Below are 26,498 nucleotides of genomic sequence, written 5' to 3' on the forward strand. Positions count from 1 at the left end.
ACATTATGTAATACTATTATTACATTAATAGTAATATTTAATTAAATTGAACAAACAAGTATTTGGGTAAATTGCCTTCTCCATCTGGTTCAACACGCATTTGCTGAGTACCTATTGTGTATAATTCTAGTAACTTCATCATGGAGTTAGTAGTCTGTCCTTCATCCCAGTACCATGGGTTAATATATCATTTGCACTATTCCAGATAAAACAATTTCCCTCAAGTTAATATCTTAGAAAGACCTCACTTAGACAAAGACATGGCAACATGCTCTTTACTGGTATGCCCTTAGACAGTTTATTCTTTCCTCTTCAGAATGCCTTGCTTCTTTGCCCATGGTTCCTCTGTGTGTCTTGATGCCTAAGGTTTCTTTAGGTTCAGCATATTCAATTGGCTTCAACAAAGTTCTACATTTGATTGCCATAGGAAATAGACATTAATGTGTTTGAAGAGTCATCAAAAATAAGTAGAGCCTTCAATATGAGAGAGAATTCATCTAGGCAAACCAGAGGAAGTTTATAAAATCAAAGGTGATGAGACTGGCCTTTTCCCTCCAACATTGCTCAGATCTGAACCCTTCTTTCGACTTTTAGTCACCAACCCAGTTTAGGCTTTCCTTGCCTAGACTATTCTAACAGTCTATAAACTAATTCTCATGTGCCCAGTCATTCCCCTCTATAATCCTTCTTTCACAGAGCTGCTGTAATAATCTTCTTAAGGTACAAGTAGAATATTCCCTTGCTCAGAAATTTTCTGTAGATTCCCAAAGTGTCTAGGAAAAAAAATACAAACAGGATAGTTTGGCATTTAAAGTTCTCCACAATTGGATTCTGACTTACTTTTCCAGGCTTAGGCTACATTACTCCCTTTTCAGCATTCTATTTTCCAGCCAAGCAGGACTAAGATTTTTTCCCAGACTTAGCATGCCACTCCCTTTCTCAGTATATTTGCCCAGAGCCAGGAGTGGGGAACCTGAGACCTCGAGGCCACATGTGCCCTCCTAGGTCCTTCGTTGCAGCCTTTTGACTGTCAAAGTTTTACAGCACAAATTCTTTTATTAAGATATTTGTTCTGTGACATTTTGGATTCAGTCCAAGGGCCACAGTCAAGGTGGTAGGTTCCCCACCTCTGTGCCCCAGACCATCACCCATATCTGGAATACATTCCTTCATTTTCTCTGCTTTTAATATTGCTTCTGTTTCTTCAAGGTTCAACTCTTGTACTCCTAACTTGATGAAGCTTTCCTTGTTTTTCCCCAGCCCCCCAAATGAAATGTTTTTTTTCTCCTTAAACTTTCCTGGATCAGTCACTTGGTTAGAATCTCTCTTTTCCCCTATAAAGGTCTATCTTGTATCATAATGATCTATACACATTTACCCTCCCTGCAATCTCTCTGTACAGTGCAAGTTTGGGAAGGCAGAAAATGCATCATTATTTAGCTTTATATTCACAGTGCCTTGTGCAAAGCAGGGGCAATAAATGCTTGTTGTTGAATTGAATTAAAATTTATTTCCAGAGAAGGGATAGCTCAATAGTACTCTGTATAGGATCCTAGATTGTATTAGAAGCCCATAGATAACAAAATAAAGTACATATTGACAGTATAGCCTCAGGGACTCCTGGGAATTCCTTATTAATTCACCTTAAGACATTAAATAAGAAATATGGATCCTAAGATCATAATTGCAGACTCTTTCATTCAAAATTCAAGTTCAAACAAAGCTAAAAGGAACATAGGGAAGTAGAGAGAAGAGAGCATCAAAAAAAAATGTCATATGTATATGGGTCTTACTTAACAAGACCCATAAATAAACAGATTAAATACACAGAAATGAGGGAACATTTGTCTTTCTAATTGAATTTGGTATGCTTTTATGTCAGTCAATAAACATTTATTAAATGCCAGCTATGTGCCAGACACTGTGCTAAGCACTAGGAATGCAAAAAGTGATAAAGGACTATCCCTGGCCTCAAGGAGCTCTTCATCTAATGAGTTATAGATTGTAGGTCTGATTCCATGCACAACCATTTTAGATTGTTTAATCCCCAAAGCAGGTCAACCCTACTCCAGGTGCTCAGATCAGTATAATCCCTTATTTCAATATCTGATTCCTGAACTCATAGATACAAGGACTTATCACCATCTATCCATGTCTTATCATCTTGTGCAAATCAAATGCATGCCATCCTATGTGTTCTCCATAGCAGCCCCACCAAGTAAGCTAGAGGTCTTCATTTAATTCTCTTGACATTGCATAGTGATCAATAGAGCATTTGACCTATACACTGGTTGTTCCTCACTCTTTCCATGAGACTGTACCAGCTTATTTTCATGTCATACATCTCTTAATAATATTCACTACATCATTTCTCCTGTACAATCTGTTATTGGCAACACGATGCGGACTACCCACACTCATGACATATCTTTTTTATTTTCCTTTGGCTGACGTACCTATAATTCTTCTAAGATGATGTCAATTCATGAGTCAAAACTAAACATCATTACTGGAAGAGTAAGGATATTATATAGAGGTGTTAACATATGAACCTTTGTGGAAAAGCTTAGGAACATTGTAATATTTCCAAAAGGCAATCTCATGCATTCTCCTCCTCTTATTCATGTTTTGTCCCTGTTTATTTGGCATTGACAATATTTGTTCAAGATATATTTATTGTACCAACTCCAATTGCATATGATAGTCTGGACAATAACCATTCCTATCCATGTGCTTTTTTTTCCCATTGTGAGTAGAAATACTAAACCCTTTTGATTAATTATGTAGCTCACTTGTAAAACTGTGAAATGTTTTGGGGTTTGATGTGCTCAGCACAGTGTCATCTACAAATAGGAGCATATGGAGGACCTTACCATCTACTTGAAAAGCATCTTCATTTTGGATATCATCCAAGACTGTAGCAAACACCTGTGGTGAATATTTACTTTCCTGTTTTATATCTCCTTAGATATTAATGATCAGTCACTGAACAAAGGCATTTATACTGTTACATCTCTAAGGATTTCTTTTTTATGATTTTGACACAAGCAACATATTTTTGAAGAAGAGTTTGTAAGCATTTTGCTCTACTGAATCAAATATTATTCTGTAGACAACAAATAGTAAATATAGATTGATCTTGTGATCTCTACCCCTTTAGTTGTGTGACATTAAAAGTGTGATATGCTATAGAATATTGTTAAAGAAAACCTGCATATTTCCTTCTCAAAGATACCGTATGTATGGCTATATAATTATCATTAAAATGTTGTGAAGGTGGAAAAATAGGCATATGGATCATTATTTATTGACATTTTATTGCTCACCTATGGTTTATTTACAATGAAGACCGTAGTTTTCCCTTCAAGACTTTCATATCTTCCGCTTTTTCAGATAGCTACAGAATTGGTCTCTTCAGTGGAGTATCTCAGGGCCCTATCTAGTTGTTTAATAAAAAAATGAATGACTAAATGAATGAATGTGTGTATACATCAATATTCACATGAATTTTTATCTAAATAAACAGACTAAATAAAAAAAAAAAGTGGTGATAGTTTGAACAGGGAAATTGTTATCCTTTCATACCAAGGAAATTTGCCTAAGGTATGATAAATGTGAAATAGTTAAAAGCTTTTCCAAAGAGTGTAACACATAAAACTATGCTAGGAGATTTAGGGAAAAGAGGCAGTTATCAACTAGAACAGAATAGACTGTAAGTTAAATTTGTATGGCCAGAGTTCTGTGGCCCAGAGGTTGTTTTCTATCTATAAACCCCACACTTGAAGTTGCTTTTCTCTCTCTAGTGAGCCTCATTCAGACATTATTGATAATTGTTATTGTTACCATCTATCTATCTACCATTACTGTCTACTTTCTCTTAAGTATCAAGCTATTATGATTTCTGCGTGATGAGATATATTAAATATAATTAGACTTGCTTAAATAAATTTAAATAAAACTATCACCAAAATTTTCTATCTTGAGATATGCGAGAAGAAAACCTATACAATGATATATTTATTCTAAGCTGATTGTTTAACATTTTGCATTTATTTTAAAATATTTGTCAATTTGGAGTTGAAAATGAATCATCTTTACAATTGGCTCTCAGTGTTGTAGATATTTCTAATTTTATATTACTTATTAAAGAAGATTATTTCCACCAATAATCTGAAAGCTGCAATGATTCTGAGCATCTTGTATATTAATGAAAGATGGTCTAAATCAAAGTGCTTAAACATAATAAGATCACAGATAAAAGCAGAGCTGGAAGGGACCTCAGATGTCTTCTAACAAACCTTCTCATTTTAAACACAAGGAAATTGAGGTCCAGGGACATTAAGTGACTTGCTGCCCAAGATCAAAGACTTTCAAACATTAATCTTTGCATTCATTCAATTGTACATGCATCTGTAAAAGGGACCTATAGAGTTATAACATATATATATATATATATATATATACTTTGGAAATGGACAAATGAAAGCAAATGAAAATTAGGGTAGAACTATGTCTATGGCAGATGCATTAGAGGAAGATAAATGAAATGTGGTAAAGATAGATGAGGGCAACACATCTTTGTGTACATTTCAATGGTACTTCTCAGAAAGATATTTGCAAATATGCAAATCAATTTTAGCTGACAGATTATAATAAAACATAGAACATATTTTGTACGAAATTTATTATAACATTTATGAGACAACTCACTAAGGGCCACCTCAATCTACTTTCAAATAAAGTGACTTGACAATTCTTTTTATGGTATGGCTTATTTAAGGTGATGAAATGGTCCATCACAATCAGGTCATCTTTGAGTAGTAGAACAGTCTTGGCTTTGGAATCAGAGGACCTGGCTTCAAATTTCAGCCAGCTCTACAGCTTATTAATTGCATGATCTTGGGTAAGTGACAGCTTTTCTTGGCCTCAGTATCTCCACTGATGAACGGAGAGTATTGGAGCAGGTAATCTTTAAGGTACTTTGCAACTCTCATCGATTCTATGATGCAATGTAAATTTCCTTCCTACATTCTGGTTTCATATACATTTATGTGGAAAGGAAATGAACTCATCACTGAGAGCAAATGAACAGTTGCATGGAAGGGCTTCATCTTGCTCGTTAGACCACTTATAAAGAAAGTGGACATGTAACTTCTCTCTTCTATGACAATGATACAAAAAAAATCAGACAATCTGTCTGATTGACAGAAATGTCAAAGCTTTCTGATCGACAGTTTTCTGAGCCTAAGGAAATGGATTGTTGTCAAGTTGATACCTCAAAGTCAATATGCACAGGATTCTGGACCAATTCCAGTCACTCATGTTTGCTACTACTCATTCAGCTTTAAAAATACATTTAGAGCAGATGATTGAGTTTCTCTCTGCTTAAAAGACAAAGCAAGTAAATAATGATAAAATCAACTTCAGAGAAAAGCCTACTAAAAAAATTACCTTCAAAGTGGTAATATGGAAGAAGTCACACAACTATGGTGATAAAGTTCATTAAAACCTATCTAATCTCAACTGGGCTCTCACTGCTACACAGTCACCCTAAAGAAACCTCCTAAATTTCACCTTCTATTTTAATTGCTGAGAAAAAAATGAAGCTCAATTAAGAGTTCTCTTTTCTCTCCTAAGCCATGCCTGAAACTCTCAAGATATTATTCTAAATTATCTTGCCTTTGTTATACAAACCAAAGATAGTCATTCTTCCCAAAGCCAATCATTGTACTTGTGCTCTCAATCTTATGTCCACCTCTCTTCTCGGAAAGCTTCTCCCCTAGATTTCCTTTCCTTCTCTAGTCTTCAGTTCTTCTTATCTGCTGATTTCTTCCCTACCACCTACAAAAACACCCAGGAATCTCCCACTTAAAAAAAAAGTTCTTACTTGTACTATCGTTCTGTATCTCTTCTCCCCTTTCTCAGCCAAGAATTTAGAAACTACCATTTATAATTGTTGGCTATTGTCTCACCCTCTCTCTCTCCACTCAACTCTAAACTCATTTCATTTTTACTTTTAAGTCCACCTCTAAATCACAGATCTCTTCCAGTTCTTAATCTGTGAAACTACTTTCTCCAAGGTTACTTAACAATTTATTGACTAACAACTTGAAGAACCTTTTCTTAATCTTTCTCCTACATTTTTTTAATAGCATAATTGGTCACTTCCTGTTCTTGAATACTCTGTCCTCCACTGTCTTCCATAATATTGCTCTCTTGGATCTTATCTTACCCTTCTGACCATTCCTTCTTATTTCCTTTGCTGAATCATGATCCTTCTCTTGCCCACGAGGTCTAATTTCTGTATTTCTTCTGTTAGTGTGAAACAGGGTTGTATGTTTGGTCCCATACTTTTTTTAGCATGATGTTTTCAGTCATGTTGCCAAATTCTTTCAATGAGGATCAACAAGGCATCAAAGTCAACTACCATACTGATGGCAAGTTCTTTAATTTCTAAAGGCTACAAGCCAAGACCAAAGTGGAGGGAGTGTTGGTGCATGATTTTCTGTTTGCAGATGATTGTGCCCTCAATGTAGCCTCTGAAACTGAGATGCAACAAAGTATGGATCAATTCTCTGTTGCCTGTGCTAATATTGGCCTAACAATTAAGAAAAAAACCAGGTGTTCTGTCAGCCACCACCACACCACCCACATGTGGAACCGTCAGTTACAATAAATGGAGAAGTTTTGAATGCTGTGGATAAGTTCACTTACCTTGGTAGTGTACTTTTCAGGGATATACGCATTGACAATGAGGTTGACACATGCATTGCCAGAACTAGCTTAGTGTTTGGGAGGCTCCAAAAAAGGTATGGGAGAGAAGAGATATTAGACTGACTACCAGACTGAAGGTTTATAGAGCTGTTGTACTGATCTTGTTGTATGCCTGTGAAACATGAACATGAAACTGAACCACTTCCATTTGAATTGTCTTAGGAAGATTCTGAAGATCATCTGGCAGGATAAGGTACCAAACATTGAGGTCCTTTCTTGAATTAAACTGTCAAACATTCAAACTATGCTTCAGAGAGCACAGCTTTGATGGGCTGGCCATGTAGTTCAAATGCAAAATGTAGACTTGCCAAAAAGACTATTTTATGGAGAGCTCCCATGGAGCAGGTGGTCACATGGTGGTCAGAAGAAGCAATACAAAGACACTCTCAAGGTCTGTCTCAAGAACTTTGGATTTGATTGTGTGACATGGGAGACACTGGCACAGGACCACTCAGCATGGTGTGCCCACATCAGAAAGGGTGTTGTGCTCTATGAGCAAAGCAAAATTGAGACAGCACAAAGTAAATATAGGATGTGCAGATTTGGAGTATCCATCCCAAATATTCACACAGACTATCTATGCCCAATCTGTGGTAGGTATGCCTAATCCTACTGGTGTGTGTGATCAGCCACAGTAGCACACATTGAAACTTGACTTTATCATGGTGATGTCATTTGGGTCCTGTTTGAGAAAGAAGGACAACAACCATTGGTTCAATTCCCATCTTTATGAAAATGATTCCCTCCTCTTCATACCTAGACCTAGTCTTTGTCTTGGCTCCTTCTTAGTTATCGATTGTTGCTGAACATCTCCTTGATGGGGTGATGGGACCTGGACTCCTAAAAGGAAAAGATCATGTCTTTGAATGCAACCCAGTCCCTGAATTTTTTCATATATTCAACAGCCCAGATCACTAGGCTCACCAAGGTAACTGACCCACCTAGATCATCTAATTAGCTTATCTGACTTTCCTTTCATTGTGGGCAGGGCCCACCCCAGACTGCTGGCATATACCAACCACTCCTTAATCCCATCTAGATTACCTCATTAGCCTACTTAATAGTCCTTTCACTGTTTACACTTGACATACCCCAGACTACTTATTTCTCCTTAATCCTGTCCTTTTACTCTCCTCTTTTTATATAAGCATCAGCCTCATCCCCATTAAGTTGCAGGTTCACTAACAACTTTGCCTGCTGCTATTGACTTTACAATAAATTTTGTTATTTGACTGGAAGATGATTTGAGTATATGAATTCATTCCAGACATACCCTAACATTTTGGGGTTCCCGGAAACCCCAAACTGCATTATCCTTAGGATATTTCATAGGCATCCCAGACTTAGTATATCCCAGACTGAACTCATTATATTTTCCTTACAACTCCTCCCTTTCTTCTCCCTCAGCCTCCCTAACCAATCACTTGCCAGATCTCATTTACTCTACCTCTACATGTCAGACATAAGTGTCCTTGTATGTATTCACACGTCTACCCTAGTTGAGCCTTTATGACTTCTTGCCTAGACTACTACAATAACCCCTTCAATCATTCTACTTGTTTCCATTTTCTCCTCCTTGCCAATTTTCTTCCGCAATGTTACAAAATTGCAAAATTGACAATATCATTCTCCCACTCAAAAAAACCCTAAACCTGTAGCCTGACATTTAAAGAGAGCTATTATTTACCTTTCAGATTTATTTCTTATGTCTCACCTTTATATCCTCTATATTCTAGTCAAATTAGGCTGCCATTTATTCTTCATATATTACTCATACATGGCTTCCCCTTTTACATTCCTTTATCGTCCTTCACAGTACAACTAATATTATTTCCTATATGAGGTCTTTACTAATTATCTCAGCAAGCTCTCTGTCTGTCATGAAATAACTATATTGTTTTGGGTATATCTGGGGTTTACTTTCCTGTCCATTTATTATACCCTTGCAGTAAATTGTAAACCCATTGAGGACAGCGAATTTTGTTGTTTATACTTTTTGTCTTTCCAACTCTTGTGTTGAGTATAATGTCTTGAATATTGTAAAGACTGGTTGTTGAATTGAATTGAAGTGGATCTGTGGCTGTGAAACTAGTTGTCTCTTAGCCAGTGATGGGCAGATGAGCTGGCATGAAGACAGACTAAAACTAGTCGAATTCAATAATCTCAGTGGGGCTGTTATCAAAGTTGACATTTAATAGAGTGGACCTGTAATTTTTTCTATCTGATGTTGAAATCAAATGTTAGGTTGAGTAGTAATTAAGATAAATTAACAAACCTAACAGCCAATAAGGAAAAAAAAACATAAACACTTGGGTTAGCACTACATGGCTATGGGCTCTTTACTTTGGAGAAGCTAGACTAATATGGGTATACCTTCTGCATTCACAATTACCTAATACCCTCTTAAAGGCTTAGATCTTATTATAGACAACTACTGCAGTTATAAGATTCAATAGACTTACAATAAAAAGTGACTTCCGTTCAAACTCAAATTTAGCCTTCAACATAATTAGTGACACTTATATAGCACTTTAAAGTTTCCAAAGCTTTTTACATTATCTCTTTACAATAATACTCTCAGTTGGTAATATTATTGTTCCTATTTTAATATGAGGAAACTAGAGTTGAGAGAGGACAAGTAATTTGCCTTGGATCGCAGAGCTAGTGATGATGCAAACTCAAGTGTTCCTAACTTTCGATCCCTTGCCCTCTCCACTTTCCATGGTATTTCTTTAAGAGGCAAACTGAGGAGATGTGTTAGGGACACTACCATATTAACTGCTTGTTGCTGGTGTGGTCAACAGGACTGGAAGACTTGCTAATTAACTGCATATCTCATAATCTACCTTTGTGGTCTTCAACACTTGGTAAAATTCTATGAATTCTTCTCTTCCCCTGTGAGTGAGTGGTATGGCCATTAAAGCAAATGGAAAAAAAAATCCAGCAAACCTCTCTCTTCTGCCCCCCCCATCCAACACACACATATGTATGTATATGCATATATGTATATATGTGTGTGTATATATATGCATATATATTATACATATATATATGTTTCCACCCCACATTAAAAAAAAGCTATCATAAAATCACAGGTTTTGAACAGAAGACAAAATAAAGTTTGTCTAGTTCAACCCCATTATTTCACACTTGCAAAAACTGAATCTAAGAAAAGACATATGACTTATTCAAAGTCACATAAATATCAAGAGGTAGGATTTGAACCTGAGATCTTTATCTCCAAATCTACCACTCTTTCCTCTATACAACACTGCCTCCCAACTGTTTTGCCCTGACATATCGTAATGGTAATGTGATAGAAATATTACTTATTCTTAAATATCAATGTGTAGAGCAAAGGACTCCCCCAAATTAAACAAATTTCATAGTTTTTACTACATTAAAAAAAGTCAAATGTGACCCTTGTGACAGATACATTTGAAATGGTGCATGCATCCAATTTTTATTGATTTGTGAAAGGTTTTAATTCTGATTAGGTGATAATTTCTCCCTGTCATTATTCACATTTGTCAATTCTGTTGCTTCAGTACTTGGAAAGAACAATGCCTTCATCAGTAAGGGTGTTCCCATCACCAATACATGTAGCAACCCTTTAGCAGATGGTCTTCAGGAGTTGGTAAGAGTGACAAAAATTCAATAACTTCTCATTTTGTATCACTCTAAATTAGTGAAACCACTCCTTGAATAATAGACACAAGTTTCACTGCAACAGTCAAAACTGAAACCTTAGCAGGTCACTAGAAACTTTGAGAACCTATGCTTCATTAGGATGGCCTTGGAAAACCCAGAATCCTCTCAATGTTATCATAATATACGTAAAAAGGATTCAGAAACTGTTGCTATTGAATCAAAAATAGCAACAAGATCATAAAAGGCCACATGGAATGCATACTTTCCATATTTAAGGTAGGTATATATTATGAGCTATTAACAATTAACATATTTTATTTTGAGTTTGTTTGCATGTGAAGGTTTGCTGAGCAAAAGACCTAGGTCTCATACATGCATTGTTTCCTCCATACCACAAAGAATAGTCACATTATATGGCACATTTAGCACTTTGTTGATAAATATTTAAACAAATTACTCATTCAAGGTTATTGGACTCTCCTCCCTATAAAAGAGGTGAAGGTAAGGAAATGTCACGAGAAGAAAATTGTGCTTCTATACATAGACTTTTAATTTTCAACTGGACCAGCTCATATCCTCAAAACTGAAAATCTTTTCAATTTGGAAGACTGACAAATATGAATATGCTGCAGTTGTAGAGGGATTCATTTGTACTTCTGAGTCCACAGTGTCTGTACATCTGTAAAGATTTATGGTACTTAAGAGATGATTGTACAAGACATATGGTTTAATCATGGTGCATTTAAGCCTTTTCTTATCTGCTTAAGAATTCATTTTTTTTCTTTCTCTAATTTAATCCATAGTTTTACTTTTGTAAAAATATATATATATACACATATAGAAATACAGACACACATCTCTACGTAAGTGTATATATCTTGATGCTTTAGTATAAAAGGTTATGTGGCTATGACTAAAGCAGTAAAATTCATTTATTTACAAAAAATAATTAGAACAGCATAAGCTTGACGTGCTCCAAATAAAGAATGAGCATTAATCTGCATTTTGGACTGTATTGTTGAACATAAGAATATATGGTTGGATTTTACATTGATTTTCATTTATAGCCCAGTAATCCTAAGAGGAAGATAATGAAGATTGCAGGACTCTGTGATTTATATCTTGGCATTAATATATTTATGTTACTAAAGCTATTTCCTAACTGAGACTTATGTCCTTTGAGCTGTGTCCTAATAATGGACACAGTCATGTGATTGTTAGAGTAGAGTAAAGTTGAGTTTAATGAACCCAGCCAGATAAAACTTGCAAATTGCAACTACTGAGAGCACTTCCATAGAAGCAGTCTTAATTTGTGAATATGGGGTGATGAGGAACACAGATAACACTGGAAGTGTCTATTTCTATAGGTGCAAAAGAAATTTGCAGACTGTTTTCTTCCTATGGAAAAAGTGTGTATATACCAACTTAATAACAGGTCTTGCGAAACATAGGACATTTCCCTTGAATATTATAGGGTTGTGAATCATAGAAATAAAAGTAAGACTACATCCAAAATCATTCACCTACATCACCACTGCATTCATTCTTTTCTGAAGGAAAATTAGAACAAAAGTAGATAGACTTTAACTTTAAATAATCTCTTAATCAATAACCATCCATCATAGTTTAGTTGGCTTTTTGTTCTGCTTTAAATACTATTTATAAAGTTTATGGTTTTGTTCATTATTTGGAAATCTGCTAGGAGAGTAGTCAGGGGAAGGGAGAAAAAAATCCACTCCAGTTAATCCATTTTCAGTGTTGAGTTTGAAGAGTCTTTCATCACTGAAACTATCATATTGAACTATTTAGCAATGCTTGGGATGATCTGGAGAAAAAGAAATAGTTATTCAATTAAATTCAATTCTGTGTCTTGTTTATTATAATTACAGGGTTTTAATGATGATAGTAAACCACATTTTTTACTTTTGAATGCTATTTTTTAAAATTCTGTAAAGTTTATGACATCTTGAAGCAAAATGGGGAAATGTTTCCATTTCATGAAAAGTCCCTGGAAGAATGATCTGTACAATTTAATTCAAAAACACTTTAGAGAAACATGTTTAATTAGTGCTTAATCTGAGGGTGCCTTGAATGAAAATGATATAATAATAGTAGCTATATAGTACAATTCTTTATGAATAATTTTATCTCATCTGTCCATCATACCAACTATATAAGGTAGGTGCTATTATTTTCACTATTATACAGATAAGGAAAGTGAGACTGAGGGAAGCAACTTGGCCAGAATCACACAGGTATTGCTGAAAGCGTACGTGGCAGGATTTCAACTCAACTTTTCCTAATGCCAGGTTCAACACTATTCACTATGCTACAGAAGGCCAGTCTTGGAATCAGGAAAACATGTATTCAAATCTAACCTTTGGTGCATGCTAACTTTATGGACAAGTCCCTTCTTAACCTGGTAGTACTCTAGGTGGTTTTCAAAGATCATAAGAGACAAAAGGGTTGTCAGTACATAATGGTATAGGGAATTTCTACATGAGTTCCAAACCATGATGAAGTCATAGGTCTGGGAGGAATAAATAAATTTATGAACTAATGAATAAATGAAATGATGGATTATTTGTTGGCATTAACTTGTTCATTCACACACTTATTTGAATATCTGTCAAAGGAATGACTTGTCTGGTCTTCTCTTCTCTTTACTTTGTATACCGTTGAATATTTGATCTTTGCCTGCTGTCCATAGATGAAAATCTGGAAGACTGGGCAGAGAACAGAACAGAATTTAATCAAAATTTGCCCCTGAGATCACACAGTGAACAGATATAAGGAATGAATCAGACCAGGACTTAGGAGGACTTGGACAGCCAGCAGAACCCAGTATCTCTGCTTTTACATTGTATCATATATTTAGATCCATTAAAGGACCTTATATTTTTGCAATCTCAGAGCAGAGCTCTGTTTCCATGCTACCAAAACAAGCCTGTTTTTGAAGAGTTTTCATATTTGATGGGGAGTATAAGGAACAACCATTATTTAGTTCTCATGTTTAATATGGTGAAATATGGGAATTATATTAAGAAACATGGCTAAATGATTCTACCACAAGAATATTTTATCATCATATGTTACTTAATAGAGCCTAACATATACACCAGGCCCTAATGTATGGTATATCAAATTTGGTATGTAATAGTTTAATTTCATCTAAATGAAAGGGAACAAAAATGTTTTATGTGATGAGTGTTGACAGATTTAAAAAATGGAATTGTCAAGTTGCCAATGATAATTGTACTTTCCTGTTTGGTTAGTACATTTTCATGGATACTTAGTTGTTCTCATTATAAACTTAGTGGCTTATGGTTTAAAAACTATTGGTAGAAGATTGTTTTGAAATAATAAAGAAAGTGAAAAATCAAGATGACTGTAAGACAACCTCTATTAGGTATTGCTGCCCTGGACTACTAAGAATGAAAGAATTTTCATTCACCAGACAAAGTAGGTAGGTTCTGCTGAAATGCTACCTGGAAGTGTCTAAGATCTCCCACTATCCATTTCTCAAAAGGTATAAAATTTGCTTAAAGTGATTTTTCAAAGTTCATTCAGAAAGCTGGAGAAAATCTTCAGCATGAATTATATCCAAACCAGAAATTGTTGAGAAAAATATGCTCAGGAAGAAATAATATTGGCCATGGCATTATTATTATTTTTATGATGATACAATACATAATGATATAAAGTTATTTCAAAAGTGCAACATGGGAGCATTTTCAGCGAGTGATACTATTGTAAAGTGAAAGAACATTGTCCAGTAGACCTGAATTCAAGTTCTAGTTGACATTTGCTTTGTGATCTTAGGCAAATCAGTTAGTTTCTCTAAACTGTTTTCCTTATAAGCAAAAGAAAAAAGAATAAAAACATCACCACTGATTTCATAGCCATTTTGAAGAAAGAAATTCATAGAACTTACAACACTTATAAATGTGCATTATTATTATTGTCATAAAAATATTAAACTGACTTCTGTTTCCTTTTTCCCATGGTCATTCTGAACATTTCTAAGTAATTCAATGTAGTAGTGCCCTTGAGAAAAGACTTTGATTTAAACACTGAAAATAGATTAACTTGATTTTATTTCCCTCCTTTTATCTCAATATCTTGCATATACTCAGGACTCTATAGTATCTGTGATTCCCACTGATATATTTCAAGTTCAATAGAAACATTAAATTGACAACTAAAAGAAGCAGGCACAGAATCATGGGAAGTTTAAGATATCTTTCTGGACCTATAGTCTTAATATACATTATATGTATTTAGGTTCCGTTAATCTTGCTTTGGAAACACAAAGAAACAGATAGCAACTCTTCTATCTGGTACTGATGTGTAATGCAAATGCCCTTGGATCATAGTGAGGAGACCCTACTTTAAGTTGCATTTAATTCATTTAATGGCTATATAACTATGGGCAAGTCACTGAAATTTCCTGAACCCAACTTTATTTTATGTGCAAAATGAGGAAAATAATGTTTGTGCTCCTTATCACATAAAATTGCTGTCAGCAAAAACAACAAATCTTAATACAGTTTAGCATGCTTGTTTATAAATGAGCCTTCATAATGTGATTCATCACTCCTTTTGCTTAGATGCTAAAAATGTTTCTTTTCCATTTCCAATCAATGCTCTTGCTTTTTGTTTTCATACATCTGTATAAAGCAAATAAATAGCAATTTCAACGTACGAGATTTTGTGACCTATATCAACCACCTACAATCTTTCTAAAAAATCTAATTGGCCACTCCATTAAATTATACTACCAATAATGCAGTCCCATAACTTGATAGAGTCTAAACCAAGTCAATCCAATAAGCATTTGTTATTTAATTATTGACCAATGGATTGAGTTAGATCTTGAGAGCAGCCCTCCCCTGTCACCACAAAAACCCCATCCTCAAGCAGCTTACATTCTTCTAGAGGGGAAAGGACTGAATCCAATATATAAACAGATAAAAATTTACATGAAAATCCACAGCGACAACATTGTTTATATAAATATGTATATTACTTTGAAAGTTAGCAAAGAGAGTTTTACTTATTTGAGAAGGAAGAACATGGCACAAACATCTAAGGGGATCAGAAATGTCTTTCCATAGGAGGTGGCATTTGATCTATGGCTGGGAACTTTATAAAATGGAGATAGATTAGAAGTGGAGGCCAAATGTGTGGAACAGGAAGGCCAATTGGAATGCACTGAGCCAAGTGAAGTCATAAATCAATTTGATTTCTTTTGCCTATCTTTTTATTCTTCTTTCATAATTATCTTCTTCACATACTTTCCATTCTAGTCAAAACAGCTATTCCATGTCAGAATTTAAATAAATAATGGGACCTTTTCCTACATAAGGCGTTTCCTGATTGCTCTCCTCACCTCCCTCTCCCCCCAGTTATTATTTTTTTCTCCACTTCAAAGTGCTAAAGACAGTAAAAGTGGAAGGGGACTGAACTTGATGAGTAAGTACAGCAAAGTCAAGCTAAAAATTTATGCCTCCAACATGGCAACTAGATGTGTCATTGACAAAATTCTGAATTATCAAAATAATATGTAATTTCTTGTCCAGTTATTAAGGTCTTCTATTAATTGCTCAAATGAAGAAAATTTGAAAGGAAAGAAATATTTGGAGCATCTATTTGTTTGTGACAATGAATGAGTCTGTTAGGAAAAAATATAGATCTTTTTTTTATAGCAAATTCAAATAATTTGAGACACTATCCAAATTCAGCAGACAATGGTTTAATTCTTGGCATCATAGCATAGGCAGTCCCAGGCTAATTTCATTTAACCATTATGTGTCATGAGTAATTTACTATGTGGGTGAAAATGCGTTTTCTCTGTTTTTCTCCGTTTCTCTCTCTTTCTCTCTTTCTCTCTCCCTCTCTTTCTCTCTCTGATGCTCTCTCTCTCTCTCTGGCTCTCTCTCTCTCTCTCTCTCTCTCTCTCTCTGTTTCTACTTCTATCTCTCTTTCGTTCTCTATGTCCATGTCTCTCTTATCCATACCTGTGATTTACCCACACCAAGTATGGCCTGCTCATATAATACACCCTGAAAGCAGAACCAGTTTCAAGATTTTGTCAGACATTTATTTGAATCCTTGCATGCTGAGAAAGAAAAATGGGCAATTTTACCACAGTGAAGGGGTATAGGGAATGAAAATATGGATCACTTCAGGTTACTTTAAATAAAAAAACTGGATTATAAACTTACTGTAGTGTCTTCTTTAGCTAAATCACAGTTTATCATACTTACATTTTCTTAAGTGCTTTCAGTATTGACCAATTGCTTTCAAAGTTACTTTATTGGAATACTGCTTTTTAATTAGATTGCCTTCTAGTACCAGACAGCCACGGCTTTCATTAATAACAAGTGCTGTCATGCTCATAGAAGAGGTTACCTCTAACTTAAAACACACACACACACACACACACACACACACACACACACACACACACACACACACACACACACTACTTCATGTACTCTTTATCGCCATCCAGAGACAGTGAAGACACTTTCAGTTCCTCCTGGATGTTTATGTATATCCACCCTATCAATTAGAAACAAATAGCCCAGAAAGGATGTACTCTTAACATTTGAATAAATCATGGAGATGGATGAACGAAATTTACTAAATCAAGATGAAATACATTTCCGAGACTCTGTCAAGCATGCTTTCCAATGTTAGACAGAAAATAAATGAATCACCTTATGGCAACTGGAGGTCAAAGGTCTGAATTGGAGTCTGCTGACACTTAAGTTAATGACATCTTTAAGTATGACAGAACAGGGAAGTAAGGCTACCATTGTGGCGTTTGTTTAATGTTGCATTGGTACTTGAACATTAAAACTGGAATATTTACATTTTTCTTGAGAAGTTACTTGAAAGTTATATTCATTGAATTTTTAAAGAAAATTTGAGTAAATAAATGACCTGTTTCAGGAGTATTTAACTGGGGAAAGCATTTCCAACTCTCCTGGTTCCATTCAATTTCAAATATCTCTTTTGTTGAGTGCAGACAAAAAGACCTCTTTCTGATTTTTTTATAATTTAGGTTTACCTAAAATGAAATTTTATTAAGCATCAAAAATTATATAACAAGATTGACACAATGAATGATTTACTTTAGAAGTTCTGGAGAAAGAGTTCTTGGCTTTCTCTAGGTTTGATTAATAATTATTCAACTTCTGAATGTGTGGGTATTTGGTCACTCAGTGAACATAGACCCTGAGAAGTAAATTTGATTACTTTGCATTTAGATTGGCATCTCTTAGCCCACTACATTCCCCAAATACAAATTTTTTATTTCTAACTGCCAGATATAGAGCTCTACTCATACCCAGACGAACTTTCAAATGCAAACCAAGAGGTGTTAACTATCAGATTCCTCCCAATCTGCTAATTGTCCTATTTCTGTTGGTGGCACAATCATCCTGCTAATGGTGAGATCAGTCGCTCAGGCATGAAACCTGAACCATCTTTACCTTTTCCTTTCCCTCACCCCTAAGATCCTACCTCCTGTCTAGTCATATTCTTCCTCTCTATTTTTTTTCAATTTTGGTCCCTCCTTCTTCCTTTAGTGCTCATTAATTTGCATTGAGCCCACATAACTTGAACCGTTATAAAAAGTATCTTACTGGTTTCCTTGTTTCTACTTTCTTCCTTCTCTCATCTATTTTTTTAATTTTCACTGCTGCCAAAATAACAACAAAAAAAACAAAACTAACACCCTCATAACACCCCATCCCTATCCAGAAATCTTTTCTGGTTCCCCATTACCTGAATGATAAAATAAGAACTCATTTTAGTATTCAAAGCCTTCCACAATCTGCCTGCAACCTTCCTCCCCAGCTCTGCCTCTCATTGCTCCCCTTGCACATTCTACCTTAGGGACAGATCATCCCACTTACTGCTTACTGAGCTGCTTCTATGGTTTTCTGCATTTGTTCCTTGCAAGAGAATATCTCCCAGATCTTGAGTAGGTTGATCTCTGTCACCTTACCACAGGTAAACATCTATCTTTCGAAATCTTTACATTCTTTAAGGGGCAGCTCAAGTACTATCTTATTCACGAATCCTTCCTGTTTTCCTAGCCTCAAAGTGATTTCACCTTCCTTGAATCACTCATGCAACTGTTTGACTTCTTGCATGTCAATTTTGTATTATCATTTGTGTACATGCTGATTCTTGCCTATTAGATTGTAAGTTGCTACATTAATAAATACACCATTTTTTATCTTTGCATTCTCAGTGCTTAGCATATTGGCCCATACATGGCAGGTGCTTAATGAATAATTTGCAAAATTGCATTTTGTTCAAATATTGAAATAAGGTTGAAGGATGAATCATAAACACAATTCTCTAGAATGACAGAATGCTAGAATTAGATTTAGCCTGTCCCTTGAGGCTCCAGATATGCTAAGAGTCTTGCTTAATTAGCACAGCTAGTTAGTAGCAAAGGTAAGATTCAAACCAAATTCTCAACCCCGGTGCTTTTTCTACTGAATCAAGATTTTATATGACTAGCAAATGAGAGGAGCAAAGGTAGAGAAGTACGGATGCATAACCCCAGTGTTGTAGTAATAGCCTCAAAATGTTAAAAAAAAAAAAAAAAAGATCCTTTAAGGAAGAAGAATGGTAACATGTAGGCAAGAATCATATTGCATGAGAAATCATGAATGAGTCACATGTACAGTGTCTTCTCACAATTATCTTTTCTTTTCATTTGATATTGATTTTGACTTTTCCTCTAATAACTTGATAGTCTGCACATGGACATTTGAATCTCCTGATACAACTATAATTAGAGGGATTTTTTAATATATACACATTATAAATTTCATTTTTGTGATAACATTCACAGCTTGCTATGTCAAGTGCCTTGTAACTTTCTTTTTGAAGAAAATATTCTTGGCAGTGACGGCAGTGAAATAGCATGAATCTACCCCTCACCTCCATTTCTGGCCTTCTGCCACGAGTGATACTGTACCCCTTGTGACCTAGCCATTCTCCCTGCTGCCACCCAAATATCCTCTACCTACTTTCCAACTCCAGATCTATAATCAGATCAATACTACTAATGCTGCTAGGACAGATGTGTCAATCAACTCCCCCATGATTTCACTCACGATCCCTGTAACTTCATAACCAAAACATCCTCCCTCAGTCCATGTGTCTTATCTCTGTCCGTAACAGTATATAAACCCCTTGAGGACAATGAATCTTGTTTTTTTGTATTTGCTCCCTGGCATAGTGTATGTAGTTATTTTTTTCATTTGTCTATTCATTCACTCACTTAGGAGATTTTTTAATAGCCTATAAGCTTTCAAGTTCTTTCCTATCTTAATCCTAATCTTTCCATCATTTTTTTTGCTCTCATTCCTCATGCCCACCTTTGCAATGCAGTTATCAGTTATCAGTGTATGTTCACTAAGTTTATTGAATCTTATTAAGATGCTCATGTAATTTGTCAGCCTCTTGATCCGCTGCAACAGACGTCCATAAGCTGCAATCATCTGCAGGGTGGTCTTATTGCTTATGTGTAATGACATACACAAGAGTCTTATAAAATAATGTTTCTTATGGCCTTTAGGCACGTGATGAAGCTATCTCTGCCAACTGCTTTGTTTGAACTCTAAGGAGAGCCTATGGGTAATCCTTCCCTTCAGTTTAAAGTTTCTTCTCTCTTCTGGTTTCATTTATTATAAGGATGTCAATATTGATGTGGTTCAGTTCTTCTAATTAATGTCAATTTGCTGGTCATTGGACAAAAATCTCATACTTAGAGTACCAATAATTAAGTTAACATTTGCAGACATTCCAGAAACAGTAAGATTCTCAACATTCTCTATCCCCTTTTCTGCGAGAATATCACCAAAAATGCAAAAACTGAAAGTGACTAAATAGGATAATTTTTTCATTTTAAAAGTTTATTTCATGTGATGTCATGTCCAACAGGTTTCTCCCTTAAGGGTCTAAACTTCTAATGATGAAGTTCTTCTTACTTAGCTGCACTGGTCTTTAGAAAGCAGATTTAGTATGTCACCAAAACTATACTTAAAGCCTTTACAGTGCGGCAAACTCTCCTAGAACTTGAGCTTTAATGACCTAGTCTTTGAATATTCAGGTTTCAATACCCATGTTGAAGCATAAGAGCAAGACTCTGTGTAAGCTACATGGATTTATCTCTAGATATTTCAGAATTTGAGAAAGATACTATGTGGTGAGCCAATGAAAATGGATTTCTATGACCAGAATGGAGCAGATTTGGAAGAAAGATAAAATAATGGATGCAAGTCCATTTGTAGGGATAAAAATATAATGTATGTTCATTAATGCTGGGATTTGGATAGTTATAAAAGTGGGAGAAAGAATTTTTAGTTGTCTTGAGCAGAAACCATAGGTTTACTTCATGATTCAAAACAATGGTGTAGAAGCTAAGTACCTAGAGATGAGAGCGATGTCCATAGGAGGTTAGGGAGAATTTACCTCAGCATCCCATGACTTGGAAGGTACTCTACATTTCATTGCGGACCATCGCCAACAGTACATTAGCAAGGAAATATAGGTATTATTCCAAGGAAAAACACTCTAACTTATCAAGGAGTCAAAACTATTTTGTCCCTGTGAAAAATGTGGACCTTTTAATAAATAAAGTTTCTTGGGAACTTGATTCACTGAGTGAATTACCCATGAGTTAGTTTTTAACTATTCTTTGCTTATGGACTCTGACCTCTCTCTGCTAGGAGAGGGAGGTACCTAGATCTTTTTAATAATTCTTTCTTCATTTCCTTGTAATGTCCTACATAAGACAGTATGTAGGATAGTGCCAAAATCAATGGTAAGATTAAAAGTGTTGTAGAAAATCTCAGAGGGGTGGGGGAACAGCATAAGCAAGAGTGTTTGGGAAGGAAGTTCTTTATTAAAAACAAAAAAAAGAAATAATAGAATTTTATTTAGGTCTTAAGGAATGGGAGAGAAAAGAAAATTGCATTCTAGGCAGTATTAATATTACAAATTATACCTTAGCAGTTGGGATGCCTAGAAGAAAGTGAAGATACCTAACCTTACTAAGAATTTAGAATTAGATGATTATAGAAGGTAGGTTTCCATAGGTTAAGTGAGGCCATACTGTGGGTGGCCTTAAATACCTTACTGATACACGGGGAGGGAAATGGTCAGGTACACTGGGAAGAAAAAAGAAAAAAAAAGCCAGAAGAGAGCTAGACAGTGGGGAAGAATGAACAGAAGTTTAGTCGCTGTAGAATCACAGGTCAGTCATGGAACTTCTCCAAACTTTAGGGTTTTTTTTTACATCTGTAAAAATTGGGATTAGTAATATTTATTTTGTAGAGTTGTTGTGAAGCTAAAATGTCATAATAATACATGTAAAGTGATTTATACACCTTAATTCACTATAAATATCAAGCTTTTAAATTCATTTTTGATATTTTATCACCTTCATTCACTATTATTTATGACTCCAAAATAGAGTAATCTGGTTCTTCAAAACTGCATGAATTAAATTGTTTTCAAAATTCGGGTGTAGTGGAGGAACAAGTCAATTCTCAGCTTTTTAAAATCTGTTTTGCTTCTAATTAGAATCTACTTCCCAAGGAGGTATAGAAGAAGTATAAATATGAAGACAGGAAACTAAGATTAGTTGTCGAGGAATGGGACTTCTCTTCTTGTGGAAAACTACGCAAGAAACTTCAGTTTTACTTTTCTTACCAGATCAAAGTGGGGAAGATATTGGGATGCATATATTATCATTGCCACCACTGGGATATTACAGAGTGTTCTCTATCTCAGGTAGGTCAAAATCAATGCTTAGAAAAGGCTTAGCAGACAGTTGAGCAGGAAGAGCTACTCCACAATGGAAGGGCTCTTCTTGTAGGAGAAAGCAACTCGCTAACACCCATCACCAGGTTGCCCTACCATTTATTAAACATTTTAACCAGAAAGGAACATTAAAGAGGCCTACAGATTAGGAACACAATGGAAAAACCTCTAAGAAAGGAAATATCTTATTAATTCATTAAGTCAAACTGCTTGTATCTACACTTGTATGACTAGAATTATGGTTCATTAACTTCATTTCTTTATATGAGTTAATTAGCTCAGAGGAGGCCAGAAATTAATTACCAGCTTATATAGTTTGTGCAGAATGGCATTCTGTTTATTTAGTTTCTCCTATTAACTTTTAATCTCTTCAAACAATAAAAGAGGTAATTAGTATTTTATAAACAAAAATGAATGCAACAAAGGCAAATCATTTGCCAAATAGTGAGGCTCCTGTGAGGAACCTGATAGTTGGGTGGTTCAAGTTACAGACCTTTTCACTGTTAACTATGAGCAAAATGAGATGGAGCATGTTGGTAGTCCTAAGGTAGGATCTCATAATCCATCATTAAAGAAGAGATACCCAGTAATACCTCTTAGAGCAGAAAAACGAGCCTTAAAAAGTTTCCAGCTGTTTGAAAATAATTGCCCATGTATTCAACTACAGTTGCTGTTTAAAATATCTTTCCCAAGACACTGTCAGATATGCTCATATGGAAACAAAAGGCATACAGGAGAATCCTGCATGGATATGCTTATTTGTTTGTGTTTCTTTTTAATTCATGGTGTATTTAAGTACCTTTAAAATTTGATACCAGAGCCTATGATATTACCTAGAATACAGCAGGAATAAGAGTTTTATTACAAGTAACATATTTAGCGGGCTATATGAAAACAGTGTGTGGGGGGAGGGTAAGCAAACATTTAAAGACTAAACTTAAAATATACTTCTTCCTACTTGAGTAAAAAGCTATACTCTGAAAAAATACAGGTAAGAATAAACAGTTGAAAAAACATCTTGTGATTACCCCTGTATATTATGTTTTAAAGGCATTCAAAATATTTGACAAAAAACACTTGTTTCATTTACACAGAAATTTTCACAATTTCCATATTTAGTTGTTTTCTGTAGGTATGCAGTGAATTACCCAATTTATTTAATCAATATATTTTGTTAGCATAACATTAATATTAATTAAATGTTCATTTACAAAAATTGTATCCTTAACAGCTTAAAATCAAGGGTACTGAACACAGGGTACTCTAGCTAAAGTCTTCTGCACAGCAGGATTCAGCATCCCTAGGAAGCTTCTATCAGACAAGCTCATATTAATAGAAAACATCCTCCAAGTCCCTTTAACACACTAGACAATTTCCACAAAATAATAACTTTAACTGCAAAGCTTGGATGCCTTTGTTTTTCTCCTAAACAGGAAGTTTCAACTGCTTCTATTTTTCTGCTGGATTAGCTTTGTTGCATTCTATACATGTTCTTCCAATCATGGCAGAAATAAGAGAAAAAAAGAAACCAATATACCAAATCTTTTCCCATTTTTTAAAAAAAAAAGTCTATAAATAATGTCAGAAGTCAAAGATCCACTATACGTTGAGAGAGAAAAAAGACAGACAGACAGACAGACAGAATCAGAGCTCACATAAAGCAAATATTAAGTAAGATGGATACTGTAAGTTTATCCCCATGTTGGTTGAAGGATACCATAAGTAAAGGATTTTGAAAGATAGTCAATGCATGCACTGAATTCTGCAGCTGATTGTATCAATACTTCACCATTGAAACATTGTATTCTTCACTAGCTATGCAGTGAGCATTAAATTCTTCATTAGAGAGGTTTAAATCATCACAATTGATTTTAACCTGTGACAGAGAATAGAATTTCTCTTCCTGTGCTCTGTTCTGCCCTGTGCTTTAGTCCGCTTTTGTCTTAAAATCCTCTTGATGTGAAACAGCTGCCATCTTCAACCTGATTAACAGATAGGCAGGGCTACTTTATTGCCAGCATTAGCTTTACAGCACAAATCACATGGCTTCAAAGGGTCAGGGAAACATTCAGACTGCTCACCACGACTATGATTTCCAGCAATTCTGTACTTCTGAAAGGCAGCCTTTTCAATAGCACCCACCTCATAATCTGGAAGTAAGCTAATGCAGGGGAGCACATTAGGTTAATTTCCACAGCTCTCTTTTTGATGGTACTGATAATTTAAAAAGAAAGAAAAGGAAAAGAAAGGATCAAAACAATTAAATAAAAAAGCAAAAATTACCTGCCTTCCTTCCCCATCCAAATAAATGTTAGTTTTATCTGGTTATTTATTTTTCATTCATTCATTTATGCATTCATTCATTCATTCTTTTAAAGGATCAACAATGGAACACACTGCAGTTCATCCTTATGTGGGATTTTATTTGTTTTGTTTTCTAGTGCTTGAGCAAATTGCTAATACCTATTGGTGAAGAGTAAGGAAAGGCTCCTCTTTTACCCTTATCCATAAATTCTATGGATCAAACTACAGTGACCATATGGAGATAAGCATTAAGAGTAAATAAAATGCACATAGGTACCCTAGGGACTCCTATTCATGTTTGTGTAATCACTCTGCCAGATTAAAGGCTCCATGTTGATTGCAAGTTTTAAACATAAACTTTGAAAAGTCCTAGTATCAGTCAACACCATACATTTCCCAGTGTTCTTACCTCTCATACTTAACAAGGCCTGAAATGCCCTCCTAGAGTTTTCTTTTCTTGTGTTCAGGAGGTCTTTTTTTCAAATTCTGTAGTTCCCAGTGCTTTAAAAACAGTCATTTTCAATAATATCAGATTTGCCTTTTGCATTTTTGAATCTCTTTATTTTGCTTCTTGTATACTAATTATAGTCATTTCATCACTTCTCTATTTCATTTTCCTAAATCATCCCGAGTTCAGAATTTCTCTATAAGAAAGTAGAAATGATTAAATTACTTCACCAATCTTTGTTCAGGATTTAATCACTTCTTTTTATGAACTACTGAAATAAGCTTCTAATTGGTTCCTCTTTCCCTGAACTCCATTTTATCCTTCATTCATATTGTCAAAAATCAGTGTAGTCATTTCATCATGTAATTCCCCTGCCCAGAAAAGTGTCCATGGCTCCCTATTGCCTACCAACTTAAGCTCAAACCCCATTCTCGCACTCCAAAGCACTTCAGAATGTAGTAGCACACTATCTTTTCTGACATCTCACAGATGGCATTCTGTGCTCCAGACAAACTAGACTAGTGCCGCTATCATTGAAAACGGTCTTTGCTCTGCTCAATCTCCCATTCGCTTATGGTATTCTTTGTGACTGGAATACCTTCGGCACCAATCTCTTTGCCTGTTGGATCCCTATCTACTCTTCAATCCCAGCTGAAATGCTATTTGCCCTTGAAGAATTTCTTGTCCTCCTCCTCCCCTCTTGGGTAGTAGTTTCTTTCAGAACTCACATAGTTGTTTACTTTCTTTCTTTTTCTTTTTATGGTTGTTTTCTAAAGCTGCAATATACCTATCACATATTTTGCATTGTAGATCTCTTTTTCAGTGTCCTCTATTTTTTCTAGTCTGTAAGCTAAATAGAGGCAAAGGCTATTTCTTATCAGAATTTTATATTTATTTTATATCCTAACCAGCATTTAGCACTGTGCCCTACATGTAGTAGACCTTTAATGATTTTTACAATGTATTTAAGTAACTTAATTAATTTCAACAACTTCTTTAAATTGGAGGCTATTTCCATTTGGGTTCAATTATAATTCTGATCATATTAAAAGAACTTCTGATTGTCCCTCCCACTGAGATAAAGACAATGTCCTAGAATGAATTACAAAAAAACCCCAAAAAAACAAACAAGAAAAAAAACCCAAAAAACCAAACACGTTTGAGGTTCACAAGAAAGTACTGACATAGAATTTAAGGAATTTATTTTGTATGTTAAAGCGTATGTTTTCAGGATTACAAGTCTGGAAGGGACATTTGACCATTTTTAACACATAGCCTTCATGCCAGCATATGAATAAAGCATGTCAGAGAGGCAAATACTTATGCGATGTTATAGCAATTGTTAGGGCAGAGGAAGGGGGCAGGGATAAGATGAAGGGTACTTCCCAAATATGAGCTAGTAGTCATATGCCAAATGATCATGGGCTGATTTTAAATTGTATTTTTTTGCCTACATTTTACA

The sequence above is a fragment of the Notamacropus eugenii genome, chromosome 4 (genome assembly GCF_028372415.1).
Source record: "Notamacropus eugenii isolate mMacEug1 chromosome 4, mMacEug1.pri_v2, whole genome shotgun sequence".
Taxonomy (NCBI): domain Eukaryota; kingdom Metazoa; phylum Chordata; class Mammalia; order Diprotodontia; family Macropodidae; genus Notamacropus; species Notamacropus eugenii.